Source organism: Curcuma longa, chromosome 8 (assembly GCF_044706935.1).
Source record: "Curcuma longa cultivar G26 ecotype Majalengka, Jawa Barat chromosome 8, ITB_CL_G26_1.1, whole genome shotgun sequence".
Taxonomy (NCBI): Eukaryota; Viridiplantae; Streptophyta; class Magnoliopsida; order Zingiberales; family Zingiberaceae; genus Curcuma; species Curcuma longa.
This window is the reverse complement of record NC_133868.1, coordinates 12,631,206-12,644,132: the sequence shown is the minus strand read 5'-3', so window position 1 is coordinate 12,644,132 and position 12,927 is coordinate 12,631,206. Positions and strand designations below refer to the sequence as shown.

At 54.7% G+C, this 12,927-nt stretch overlaps 1 pseudogene; it reads left to right on the top strand.

Annotated features, from left to right (window-relative positions):
- Positions 1 to 1,696: 1,696 nt before the first annotated feature.
- LOC141834049 (putative pectinesterase/pectinesterase inhibitor 6) lies at positions 1,697 to 2,617 on the top strand (annotated as a pseudogene).
- The last annotated feature ends 10,310 nt before the right edge of the window (positions 2,618 to 12,927 follow it).

Genomic DNA, 12,927 nt, shown 5'->3' with positions numbered 1-12,927 from the left:
GTGAAGATTATATATATATATATATACTTGGTTGAAATACACATGAAGACTTAGCATGATCAATGTTGACGATGACTTAATGGCTTGAGGCCTGAAAGAGAATAGAGAAAAATATTGTAGGACATTCGAGGGACCATAGGATAGGATAAAAGACAATCAAAGTCCAACTAAATCAAAGGAGTTGAACTATATAACTAAAGCATGAAGGATGACACATGGAACAAGTTGAAAACTCGATGCATCTAAGAGATGAGTGCCCTGATGGGAATGACCTCATGGGTGAAGATAAGTTGCAAGATAAACTCTTAAATGAGTTTAAAGTTATAAGACTTGCACATGTGAGAGGTAGTTCTCAACTTAAGTGAACACTCAACCATGAGAATGCTCATAGTGAATGATCCATTCCGTTAAAAGTAGTCTTCACTAGATTGTTGATTGAGTCAACTAAGTAACAGACTCAATTTGAGCAACCAACAAATGAAAATTTTCTATTTGTGGCATGCAGTTGTTTGGACTAAATTAAGTTGACTTATGGAAAGATCTAGCTGACTAATGCCTCAATAGGAAAGATGACAAATAATCATTAATTAAAAAAAGTTAGACTATAACTATTAGATGACCTAATAAAGCATTTGATTGATAGGTGAAAATCAATCAACTAAAGTAGTCGTTGGCATACTCAAGTCTCAAGCAATTGGAAAAATAATCAATTGATGATGAATCCACTTGATTGATTGATGATAGAACGTCAGGACAATAAGTGAAGCTAAAGATTATTGATGACTACAAAAGAATCAAAGGAATATTCAAAGGCCACTATAAAAAATCATCAAATTTGGAATGAATTTTATAAAAAAAATCCATCATAAAAACATTTAACGATGAATTTTATAACAAAAATATTTTCATCGTAAATATATGATCCGGCTCGTTACCACCCAGCCAAAGGGATAAGGACAACGACCAATTCCCCAAACTTGGCCCCCCTAAAAACCTGCATATTAATGCACCAGACCGTTAGATGAAGATCGACAAATCTGAACCATTGATATTCGAAAACCTTCAAAAGATTATCCTTACCATGTCAACAACCAATCACATGCGCCGATCTCCACAAATAACGCTCCGCCTGATATTATATAAACCCTGCAGGTATGAGGGAAAAAGGGGGGCTCTCTCTCTCTCTCTTTCTATTTCTCTTTCAATTTCATACGCGCATATATTTCTTTTATTTCGGCTCTAACTTGAGCGTCGGAGTGGCTTGCCGGGGTCCCCCCGGCGCCATTCTAACCCTTCTTTTTCTTAGTGATTTTCAGGTCCCCCTCTCCTGGCGATTCTTTCCGGGGAGCGCAGTTCTGATCTGGCGTACGAATCATCCACGGCGAATTGGCCGGAACATTTTGGCGCCGTCTGTGGGAAAACTGAGCTGAGACGCTGGGTGACTACACCAGAAGAACCAGTAATAATCACGGCTTCGTCGGAAAGAAAAGCTACAACGATCCGAATTTTCTCCTCTCAATTTTCCGGCAACAGCAAAAAGCTGCCTCGGTCAAAAGCTAAGTATTCAGGAATTCCGTTTATTTCTATTCATATTAAACTAATTAATCTTATCTTTCAAATAATTTGGATAACTTTTTTTTCCGATCATGCACCTATCCGATTAACATTTTCTTTCTAATACTCCTCCTCCAATTATATGTGGGTAATTGCTTACGTGAAGGCAGGGGTATACAAAGAGTACGTGATGGTGACAAAAGACATGAACAGAGTGTTCATGTATGGCGACGGGCCGAGGAAGACGATCGTCACCGGCAGCAAGAACTGCAACGTCGGCACCATGAACACCGCCACCTTCGCAGTGATGGGACGGGGCTTCATTGCGAAGTCGATGAGGTTCAGCAACACGGCGGGGCCGCAGAAGCACCAGGCGGTGGCGCTACGAGTACAGTCCGACATGGCCGCCTTCTTCAACTGCCGGATGGACGGGTACCAGGACACCCTCTACGTCCACGCCCACCGTCAGTTGTGCCGCAACTGCGTCATCTCCGGCACCGTCGATTCATCTTCGGTGACTCAGCGGCCGTCCTCCAGAACTGCCTCATCATCGTTCGCCGCGGCCTGGACGGGCAGCAGAACACCGTCACTGCCCACGGCCGCAAAGAAGCCCGCTCCACCACCGGCCTCGTCATCCAAAGCTGCCGATCGTGCCAGACAAGAGGTTGTTCCTCGATCGGCTGAGGATCCCCAACTTCCTCGGCCGGCCAGGGAAGACATACTCGCGCACAGTCGTGATGAAATCCACCGTCGGCGACCTCATCCGAGCCGAAGGGTGGATGCCGTGGGATGGCAACCTTTACTTGCACCCTGTACTACGTCGAGTACGGCAACCGCAGCCTCGACGCCGGCACCAGCGGACGCGTCAATGATCTGGCGAGGCTTCCACGTCATCGACAAGCCAACGGCGCAGCGGTTCACGATGAACTCCTTCCTCCAAGTAAACCAGTGGATCCCCTACGTCGGCATCCGCTTCCTCGGCGGCCTCGATGATCTGAACTCCGACGGACTTCCGAGCTCCATGCTCAATGGACTTCCGAGCTCCATGCTCGATGAGATTTAGCCTTACGACAGGCTGGATGATCTTCCGAGCTCCGCGCTCAATGGACCGAGCTCCGCGCTCGATGACTTTGACCTTCCGGGCTTCGCGCTCGATGATCTCGATGACCGAGCTCCGCGCTCAATGGACTTCCGAGCTCCATGCTCGATGAGTTAGCCTTACGACAGGCTGGATTCCGAGCTCCGTGCTCGATGAACTTCCGAGCTTCGCGCTCGATGACCTTCCGAGCTCCGCTCCGCTCAATGGGCTTCCGAGCTCCATGCTCGATGAATTAGCCTTACGACAGGCTGGATTCCGAGCTCCGCGCTCGATGAACTTCCGAGCTCCGCGCTCGAGGACCTTCCGAGCTCCGCGCTCGATGACCTTCCGAGCTCCGTGCTCGATGAATTAGCCTTACGACAGGCTGGATTCTCCCCGCGCTCGATGAACTTCCGAGCTCCGTGCTCGATGAATTAGCCTTACGACAGGCTGGATTCCGAGCCCCGCGCTCGATGAACTTCCGAGCTCCGCGCTCGAGGACCTTCCGAGCTCCGTACTCGATGACCTTTTGATGAGCTCCGTGCTCGATGAATTAGCCTTACGACAGGCTGGATTCCGAGCTTCGTGCTCGATGAATTAGCCTTACGACAGGCTGGATTCCGAGCTCCGCGCCCGATGACCTTCCGAGCTCTACCTCGCTGACCTGCCACTCCGAGAGCTCCGAACCTCGCTGTTGATCTATTTGCTGATTAATCTCGAGCTCCGAACCTCTTTTGTTCTGCCGAGCTCCGAACCTCGCTGTTGCTGAGCTCCCGACCTCTTTGCTGCCGAGCTCCGAACCTCTTTACCAATAACGAGTGCCGAGCTCCGAACCTCGCTGTTGCTGAGCTCCCGACCTCTTTGCTTGCCGAGCTCCGAACCTCTTTACTGCCGAGCTCCGAACCTCGCTGAGCTCCCGATCTCTTTACTGCCGAGCTCCGAACCTCGCTGTTGCTGAGCTCCCGCTGAGCTCCTCCCGACCTCTTTGCTACCGAGCTCCGAACCTCTTTACTGCTCCGAACCTCGCTGTTGCTGAGCTCCCGATCTCTTTGCTACCGAGCTCCGAACCTCGCTGTTGCTGAGCCCCGACCTCTTTGCTGCCGAGCTCCTGACCTCCTCTTTGTTGCCGAGCTCCGAACCTCTTTACTGCCGAGCTCCGAACCTCGCTGTTGCTGAGCTCCCGACCTCTTTGCTGCTCGAGCTCCGAACCTCTTTACTGCCGAGCTCCGAACCTCGCTGTTGCTGAGCTCCCGACCTCTTTGCTGCCGAGCTCCGAACCTCGCTGTTGCTGAGCTCCCGACCTCTTTGCTGCCGAGCTCCGAACCTCTTTACTGCCGAGCTCCGAACCTCGCTGTTGCTGAGCTCCCGACCTCTTTGCTGCCGAGCTCCCGACCTCTTTGCTGCCGAGCTCCGAACCTCGCTGTTGTTGAGCTCCCGATCTCTTTGCTACCGAGCTCCGAACCTCGCTGTTGCTGAGCTCCCGACCTCGCTGCATTCAACTACAATCCTTGCCAAGCTGATGGTTATCATGAGCTGCTCGCGTACGATGCTACCGAGCTCTCAACCTTGCTGACAAGTGAAGACAGGCCTCTCATCAACAAACAGGTGATGTGATGAGCTCGGACGCGCAACTGTGCTAAATCATCTCTGCAGGCCCTCTCCTTCGACTTGGAACTACCGGTTGACGCGGCATTACCCTGTCTGGTGGCGTGGCTATCGTCGACAAGGAGCCGACCTCACTCGGCTTACAGATACGGCAAACCTTCACCTCGGTCCACTACCCACAGAGTAACGAACAGACAGAAGTCATCAACCGCGAGCATGTCACAGGACTAAAGACGAAGCTAGACCACGTAGGAGGCTCGTGGGTGGACGAGCTCCCTGACATCTTCTGGGCATATAGGACTACGCGCAAAAACAGCACAGAGCTGAAGCCACTTCATCTGGTCTATGAAGAAGAAGTCGTGGTGCCAGTTGAGATAGGATGTCGATCCATATGGGTGGAGACCTATGATAACCCTGAGGAGAACGCTGTCCGAAGAGCCGTTGAGCTTGACCTCATCACGGACACCAGAGACAACCAACGCACGGCCAGATGCTTATCAACGGCGCATGGGGCAAATGTACAACCAACGGGTTCGATTCCGCTCCTTTCACGTGGGGAATTTCGTCTGGAAAAGAAGGACACCCATGAAAGGATTGGGTGAGCTCGAACCCAAGTGGAAAGGGCCCTACCAAGTTACCGGCCGAATAGCAGGAGGATCGTACTACCTGGCCGACCTCCAACATAAAATGCTGCCAAGGCCCTGGCACGCCACCCACTTGCGACCTTACTACATCTAAAAGGGCAGTATCCGTTCCTTTCTCATATTTTTCACATTCAATATGCATTTCTTATCACTATTTACTCATAACAAGCACCTCTGATGCATTTCAGTTTCCTCATAAAGGACGGCCGCCGAGCTCGCTTGGTTCCAGAACCGACAACTCCATCTTGAGATTCCGCACTCAATGGAGGTAGGGATCCGCTCCCTCAGCCTTTCTACAGGCACCTCGAGCTCTATGCTTAGCTCCATCCTGAGATTCCGCACTCAATGGAGGTAGGGACCAGCTCCCTAGGCATGCTCAACTCCATCTTGAGATTCCGCACTCAATGGAGGTCGGGATCCGTTCCCTTAGCCTTTCTACAGGCACCCCGAGCTCTATGCTTAACTCCATCTTGAGATTCCGCACTCAATGGAGGTAGGGACCAGCTCCCTAGGCATGCTCAACTCCATCTTGAGATTCCGCACTCAATGGAGGTAGGGATCCGCTCCCTCAGCCTCTCTACAGGCACCCCGAGCTCCATGCTCAACTCCATCCTGAGATTCCGCACTCAATGGAGGTAGGGACCAGCTCCCTAGGCATGCTCAACTCCATCTTGAGATTCCGCACTCAATGGAGGTCGGGATCCGCTCCCTCAGCCTTTCTACAGGCACCTCGAGCTCCATGCTTAACTCCATCCTGAGATTCCGCACTCAATGGAGGTCGGGACCCGCTCCCTCAGCATGCTCAACTCCATCTTGAGATTCCGCACTCAATGGAGGTAGGGATCCGTTCCCTCAGCCTTTCTACAGGCACCTCGAGCTCCATGCTTAACTCCATCCTGAGATTCCGCACTCAATGGAGGTAGGGACCAGCTCCCTAGGCATGCTCAACTCCATCTTGAGATTCCGCACTCAATGGAGGTAGGGATCCGCTCCCTCAGCCTTTCTACAGGCACCTCGAGCTCTATGCTTAGCTCCATCCTGAGATTCCGCACTCAATGGAGGTCGGGACCCGCTCCCTCAGCATGCTCAACTCCATCTTGAGATTCCGCACTCAATGGAGGTAGGGATCCGTTCCCTCAGCCTTTCTACAGGCACCTCGAGCTCTATGCTTAGCTCCATCCTGAGATTCCGCACTCAATGGAGGTCGGGACCCGCTCCCTAGCATGCTCAACTCCATCTTGAGATTCCGCACTCAATGGAGGTAGGGATCCGCTCCCTCAGCCTATGCCTTTCTACAGGCACCCCGAGCTCCATGCTTAACTCCATCCTGAGATTCCGCACTCAATGGAGGTAGGGACCCGCTCCCTAGGCATGCTCAACTCCATCTTGAGATTCCGCACTCAATGGAGGTAGGGATCCGTTCCCTCAGCCTTTCTACAGGCACCTCGAGCTCTATGCTTAGCTCCATCCTGAGATTCCGCACTCAATGGAGGTAGGGACCCGCTCCCTCAGCATGCTCAACTCCATCTTGAGATTCCGCACTCAATGGAGGTAGGGATCCGCTCCCTCAGCCTTTCTACAGGCACCTCGAGCTCTATGCTTAGCTCCATCCTGAGATTCCGCACTCAATGGAGGTCGGGACCCGCTCCCTCAGCATGCTCAACTCCATCTTGAGATTCCGCACTCAATGGAGGTAGGGATCCGCTCCCTCAGCCTTTCTACAGGCACCTCGAGCTCTATGCTTAGCTCCATCCTGAGATTCCGCACTCAATGGAGGTCGGGACCCGCTCCCTCAGCATGCTCAACTCCATCTTGAGATTCCGCACTCAATGGAGGTAGGGATCCGCTCCCTCAGCCTTTCTACAGGCACCTCGAGCTCTATGCTTAGCTCCATCCTGAGATTCCGCACTCAATGGAGGTCGGGACCCGCTCCCTCAGCATGCTCAACTCCATCTTGAGATTCCGCACTCAATGGAGGTAGGGATCCGCTCCCTCAGCCTTTCTACAGGCACCTCGAGCTCTATGCTTAGCTCCATCCTGAGATTCCGCACTCAATGGAGGTCGGGACCCGCTCCCTCAGCATGCTCAACTCCATCTTGAGATTCCGCACTCAATGGAGGTAGGGATCCGTTCCCTCAGCCTTTCTACAGGCACCTCGAGCTCTATGCTTAGCTCCATCCTGAGATTCCGCACTCAATGGAGGTCGGGACCCGCTCCCTCAGCATGCTCAACTCCATCTTGAGATTCCGCACTCAATGGAGGTAGGGATCCGTTCCCTCAGCCTTTCTACAGGCACCCCGAGCTCCACGCTCAACTCCATCCCGAGATTCCGCACTCGATGGATCCCGGGATTCACTCGGCCGCTTACCTTACTCGGCCTTGACCTCGCTCGGCCACAACCTTGCTCGGCCTCGACCTCATTCGGCCGCTTACCTCACTCGGCCTCGACCTCGGCCGCGACCTCATTCGGCCGCTCACCTCATTCGGCCTCGACCTCATTCGGCCGCTTACCTCATTCGGCCTCGACCTCGCTTCGGCCGCTTACCTCATTCGGCCTCGACCTCATTCGGCCGCTTACCTCACTTCGGCCTCGACCTCATTCGGCCGCTTACCTCGTTCGGCCTCGACCTCATTCGGCCGCTCACCTCGGCCTCGACCTCGCTCGGCCGCTTACCTCACTCGGCCTCGACCTCATTCGGCCGCTTACCTCACTCGGCCTCGACCTCATTCGGCCGCTTACCTCACTCGGCCTCGACCTCATTCGGCCGACCTCGACCTCACTTCGCTCGGCCTCGACCTCATTCGGCCGCTTACCTCATTCGGCCTCGACCTCATTCGGCCGCTTACCTCATTCGGCCTCGACCTCATTCGGCCGCTTACCTCATTCGGCCGACCTCGACCTCATTCGGCCTTACCTCATTCGGCCGCTCACCTCATTCGGCCTCGACCTCATTCGGCCGCTTACCTCACTCGGCCTCGACCTCATTCGGCCGCTTACCTCATCGGCCTTACCTCATTCGGCCGCTCGACCTCATTCGGCCGCTTACCTCATTCGGCCGCTCGACCTCATTCGGCCGCTTACCTCATTCGGCCTCGACCTCATTCGGCCGCTTACCTTCACTCGGCCTCGACCTCATTCGGCCGCCTTACCTCGGGCCTCGACCTCATTCGGCCGCTTACCTCACTCGGCCTTGACCTCGGCCGCTCGGCCTCGACCTCATTCGGCCGCTCCTTCACTCGGCCTCGACCTCATTCGGCCGCCTACCTTACTCGGCCTTGACCTCATTCGGCCTCAACCTTCGGCCTCGACCTCGCTCGGCCTCAACCTTGCTCGGCCTCGACCTCACTCGGCCTCGACCTCATTCGGCCGCCTCGACCTTACTCGGCCTCGGCCTCGGCCTCATTCGCTCGGCCTCGACCTCATTCGGCCGCTTACCTCACTCGGCCTCGACCTCATTCGGCCGCTTACCTCACTCGGCCTCGACCTCATTCGGCCGCTTACCTCACTCGGCCTCGACCTCATTCGGCCGCTTACCTCACTCGGCCTCGACCTCATTCGGCCTCGACCGCTCGACCTCGACCTTCGGCCGCCCTCGACCTCGATTCGGCCGCTTACCTCACTCGGCCTCGACCTCATTCGGCCGACTCGACCTCATTCGGCCGACCTCGACCTTATTCGGCCGCTCATCTCACTCGGCCTTGACCTCATTCGGCCGCACCTCATTCGGCCGCTTACCTCACTCGGCCTCGACCTCATTCGGCCGCCTCGACCTCGCTCGGCCTCAACCTTGCTCGGCCTCGACCTCATTCGGCCGCTTACCTCACTCGGCCTCGACCTCATTCGGCCGCTTACCTTACTCGGCCTCGACCTCATTCGGCCGCTTACCTCACTCGGCCTTGACCTCGCTCGGCCTCTTACCTTGCTCGGCCTCGACCTCATTCGGCCGCTTCACCTCACTCGGCCTCGACCTCTCATTCGGCCGCTTACCTTATTCGGCCTTGACCTCGCTCGGCCTCAACCTTGCTCGGCCTCGACCTCACTCGGCCTCTTACCTCACTCGGCCTCGACCTCATTCGGCCGCTTACCTCACTCGGCCTCGACCTCATTCGGCCGCTTACCTCACTCGGCCTCGACCTCTCGGCCGCTTACCTCGTTCGGCCTCGACCTCATTCGGCCGCTTACCTCACTCGGCCTCGACCTCATTCGGCCGCTTACCTTACTCGGCCTTGACCTCGCTCGGCCGCTTGCCTTACTCGGCCTCGACCTCATTCGGCCGCTTACCTCACTCGGCCTCGACCTCATTCGGCCGCTTACCTCACTCGGCCTCAACCTCATTCGGCCTTACCTTACTCGACCTCATTCGGCCGCCTCACCTCATTCGGCCTCGACCTCATTCGGCCGCTCACCTCGACTCGGCCTCGACCTCATTCGGCCGCTCACCTCACTCGGCCTCGACCTCATTCGGCCGCTCGACTCGGCCTCGACCTCATTCGGCCGCTTACCTCATTCGGCCTTGACCTCATTCGGCCGCTTACCTCATTCGGCCTCGACCTCACTCGGCCGCTTACCTTATTCGGCCTCGACCTCATTCGGCCGCTTACCTCATTCGGCCTCGACCTCATTCGGCCTCGACCTCATTCGGCCGCTTCGACCTCATTCGGCCGCTTACCTCACTCGGCCTCTACCTCATTCGGCCGCTTACCTTACTCGGCCTCGACCTCGCTCGGCCTCGACCTCATTCGGCCGCTTACCTCACTCGGCCTCGACCTCATTCGGCCGCTTACCTCGGCCTCCTCATTCGGCCTCGACCTCATTCGGCCGCTTACGGCCGGCCTCGACCTCATTCGGCCGCTTACCTCACTCGGCCTTACCTCATTCGGCCGCTCGACCTCATTCGGCCTCGACCTCATTCGGCCGCTTACCTCACTCGGCCTTGACCTCATTCGGCCGACCTTACCTCATTCGGCCGCTTACCTCACTCGGCCTCGACCTCATTCGGCCGCTTACCTTATTCGGCCTCGACCTCACTCGGCCGCTTACCTTATTCGGCCTCGACCTCATTCGGCCGACCTCGCTCGGCCTCAACCTTGCTCGGCCTCGACCTCATTCGGCCGCTTACCTCATTCGGCCTCGACCTCATTCGGCCGCTTACCTCGGCCTCGACCTCACTCGGCCGCTTACCTTATTCGGCCTCTCGCTCGGCCTCATTCGCTCGGCCTCGACCTCATTCGGCCGCTCACCTCACTCGGCCTCGACCTCATTCGGCCGCTTACCTCATTCGGCCTCGACCTCATTCGGCCGCTCACCTCATTCGGCCTCGACCTCATTCGGCCGCTTACCTCATTCGGCCTCGACCTCATTCGGCCGCCTCGACCTCATTCGGCCTCGACCTCATTCGGCCGCCTCGACCTTCACCTCGGCTCGGCCTCGACCTCATTCGGCCGCCGGCCTCGACCTCATTCGGCCTTGACCTCATTCATTCGGCCGCTCACCTCATTCGGCCTCGACCTCACTCGGCCGCTTACCTTATTCGGCCTCGACCTCATTCGGCCGACCTCGACCTCATTCGGCCGACCTCGACCTCATTCGGCCGCTTACCTTACTCGGCCTCGACCTCATTCGGCCTCTTACCTTGCTCGACATCGACCTCATTCGGCCGCTCGACCTCATTCGGCCGCTTACCTCACTCGGCCTTGACCTCATTCGGCCGCTCACCTCATTCGGCCTCGACCTCACTCGGCCGCTCACCTTATTCGGCCTCGACCTCATTCGGCCTCGACCTCATTCGGCCGACCTCATCGGCCGCTTACCTCACCTTCGGCCGACCTCGCTCACCTCATTCGGCCTCGACCTCACTCGGCCGCTTACCTTATTCGGCCTCGACCTCACCTCGACCTCGGCCGACCTCATTCGGCCGACCTCGACCTCATTCGGCCGCTTACCTCATTCGGCCGCTCACCTCATTCGGCCTCGACCTCACTCGGCCGCTTACCTTATTCGGCCTCGACCTCATTCGGCCGACCTCGATTCGGCCGACCTCGACCTCATCGGCCGACCTCGACCTCGTTCGGCCGCTCATCTTACTCGGCCTTGACCTCATTCGGCCGCTTACTGCCTCACTTGGCCTCTACATCGGTCTCACCCGACCACTCTGTCACTCAACAACCCGGCAACTCTGCCGCTCTATCAACTCCTCCACTCATCCAAATCTTTCAGCCACTCATCCCGACTATCTCGTCTCGGCTACCTCAAGTTAGGCACCTCATCCCAACAGCTCATCACCAATATGGTAAGAGAGACGATTAGATCAGTATACATAGTCCAGTCAGTCGGACTACGCCTCCTTCGACTAGACTTGGAGGGGAGGCTTCTGATCCGGCTCGTTACCACCCAGCCAAAGGGATAAGGACAACGACCAATTCCCCAAACTTGGCCCCCCTAAAAACCTGCATATTAATGCACCAGACCGTTAGATGAAGATCGGCAAATCTGAACCATTGATATTCGAAAACCTTCAAAGATTATCCTTACCATGTCAACAACCAATCACATGCGCCGATCTCCACAAATAACGCTCCGCCTGATATTATATAAACCCTGCAGGTATGAAGGAAAAAGGGGGCTCTCTCTCTCTCTTTCTATTTCTCTTTCAATTTCATACGCGCATATATTTCTTCTATTTCGGCTCTAACTTGAGCGTCGGAGTGGCTTGCCGGGGTCCCCCGGCGCCATTCTAACCCTCCTTTTTCTTAGTGATTTTCAGGTCCCCCTCTCCTGGCGATTCTTTCCGGGGAGCGCAGTTCTGATCTGGCGTACGAATCATCCACTCCAATGTACCACGAAGCTAACTTCCCTCTCAACCTGAACCTCTTCACGTCTTTCGTGGGTGATACACATAGGAACACATGATCTCCAACAGAAAACTCCAATGGCCGACGTCTCCGATCCGCATAACTCTTCTGTCGATCTTGAGCCTCTGACATACGATGTCTGATAACTCGCACAAGATCAGCATCCTGCTGAATACTCCGCGGACTCAACATCTGTCGGTCGCCAACCTCCTCCCACAACACCGGAGATCGACAAGGTCTACTATACAATGTCTCAAATGGAGCCATCTAAATAGTAGAATGATAACTATTATTATACAAGAACTCCACTAGATGTAAGTGATCCTCCCAACTGCCGTTGAAATCCAGAACACAAGCTCGTAGCAAATCCTTAAGAGTCTGAATGGTATGCTCTGATTGACCATCTATCTGTGGATGGAATGCGGTGCTAAAATGAAGCTCTGTACCTAATGCCTGCTGTAGACTCTGCCAGAACCGTGAGGTAAAACGTGAGTCTCTATCTGAAATAATGGCAGCAGAAACTTCGTGTAATCTAACAATCTCTTTGTAGTATAGATTCGCCAAACGATCTAGTGAATCAGTCAGACACATCGGAAGAAAATGCGCAGATTTGGTTAACTGATCAACGATTATCCAAATCGCACCATGACCCTTCCGGGTCCTCGGCAGTCCTGTAACAAAGTCCATCGTAATGTGATTCCACTTCCACTCAAAAACTGAGATCTCCTGAAGTAATCCTGCTAGTTTCTGTTGTACAGCCTTCACCTACTGACAGACTAAACACCTCGCAATAAAATCCACAACATCCCTCTTCATGTCATTCCACCAATAGGAGCGCTTCAGGTCCCGATACATACGAGTACCATCCGGTTGTATCGCAAACCTAAAATGATGTGCCTCCTGTAATAACTCCTTCTTCACTGGATGCTGCTCCAGAACATAGAGTCATCCTCGAAATCGGAGTATCCCATCTGTATCACGAGAAAACTTTGACAGCTGTCCAGAATCCACTCTGCTACAGATAAACTGGATATGCTGATCGCTAGCCTATGCTGACTTAATCCTCTCCACTAAAGCTGACTGAGCAATCATCGACACCAGAACACCCCGCTGAGTCTGACTATGCTTCACCAATCCCAAGTCAAAAAACTACCGTACAAGATCAGTAACGACTACCAACTGACTAGCCAAAAT